Here is a 1,548-nt window from a genome sequence, read left to right on the forward strand (position 1 = left end):
TATTATATAAACTCAGAAAATGTGTCCCATGAAAATGCATGACCAAATAATATAATCATCACAAATATGTGCAGGTAATTTAACAGCCCAAATGTCTGGGCTTCGCAGCTAGACTACTGTCAATTTCACAGTGCAGTACAATAAGCCTTTGAATTTCGTGTGACAAAAAGACTGATGAATACTGCATCAACGTGTAAGGGCTACACCGCAGTTTGGTCTCTCTCTCTCTCTCTCCAAATCACATCTGGAACAGTCATGGGGTGCGGGAAAAGCTGCTTAAATTTAATCAAACGTTGCAATAAAGATGTAATAAACCATGTCCTCACATCAAAAGACGCCCATGGTGGCGTCCTCTGACCCGCGCATGCAGTATCCAGCTGTTTCAACTAGCTGGTAAGGTAAAAAGAAATCACAGGGTGTACATACATTCATTGACGAGACCGGCATAAGGACGTGCTGAGAATAAAGTATCGAGGGTTTCGGCAGTACAGACACGGTTTGTAAATGTCATTTCACTTCAAAGACGCCGCGGTTGCATAAACGTATCTCACGTAGTAAAACATTGTATAATTTGTAGTGTAAATCTAGTCTTGATCATTTTGGCAACAGCCGGTTCCAGGTATATTTGTTCACAGTGATATTGAAGAGCCAACAGTTTATCATCTGTCAGAGGTTTACATGAACGAAATTAGTTCCTGCAACGATCTGAAGGCTTCATGATATCGAATATATAATTTCATGTTAAATTCCCATAATCTGACATCGTTCATATTTCGCACTGTTATGACGTGAAATGTCTGAGTATGGCATGTTCATGTTGATTAACGTTAGCGCTGTGGCCGTTTCATTTCTATACAACTTGTAAACTATACTATAGACTTTGAAGTGTCGCCTATTAAAGGATTTTTAAAAGTGTACTTACATTTTTGTAAAACAATATTTTGTGCGCTCCGGGTGAATGTAGAATGATTTTATTTGCGCTCAACGTTGACTCCATTCAGCCTGTCCCAGTGCCGAGGATCCGCAACATTTTTACTTTTAGCCTGGTCCTCAGTAATAATATACAAGGGGTCAGCCAACCTAGTGAAGTAGCACTTTAGGATTGACACGGGTATGAGCCAATACACGAGTTCATTAATATTAAATTCATTCGTTTTGTACAGTGAGAGAGGAGCAAGAGCCAACCCCGTGGTGGGTGGGAGTTCAGATGCGGGTGTTAAATCAGCTCTCTGAGGATAGGGCTGTCGAATGAACAATGCTTACAGTCCCATGTATTAGGGTAGGGTGATGTCACTGGCAACCAATCAAAAGGCCGATACTAGGCAGAGCGAAGCAAGCGTAGACTGAATACTCCATGCTCTGATGAGAAGTTCGTTCATCCTTGGTTTCGTGCCCCGCGCCGTCTTTAATGCGTTATTCTCCGCCTATTGATGCAGAAAATGCAGTCGTAATGACGGTAGTAGTTGCATGCAATGAAATGTTTAATAAGGGTGCATGGTATTGTTTTATCAGGGGGAAACTTATGTATTGTGATTAATATGATATTAC

The 1,548-nt window shown here is 41.0% G+C and overlaps 1 protein-coding gene across 3 annotated transcripts in view; it reads right to left on the reverse strand.

The window, feature by feature from the left end:
* The window catches only part of LOC106571212 (dual specificity protein phosphatase 10), an 11,564-nt gene extending 10,344 nt beyond the window's left edge, over positions 1-1,220 (reverse strand). Inside the window, exon 1 of one of the 3 annotated variants that reach the window (XM_045695608.1) lies at positions 923-1,220. The gene's annotated coding sequence lies outside the window, so the exon portion shown is untranslated. Of the gene's footprint in view, positions 1-326; positions 828-922 lie in introns of those variants that run through there. The other 2 variants (XM_045695609.1, XM_014143997.2) reach the window with 2 other exon arrangements.
* Between the last annotated feature and the right edge of the window lie 328 nt (positions 1,221-1,548).

Source organism: Salmo salar, chromosome ssa15, assembly GCF_905237065.1.
Source record: "Salmo salar chromosome ssa15, Ssal_v3.1, whole genome shotgun sequence".
NCBI classification, from domain to species: domain Eukaryota; kingdom Metazoa; phylum Chordata; class Actinopteri; order Salmoniformes; family Salmonidae; genus Salmo; species Salmo salar.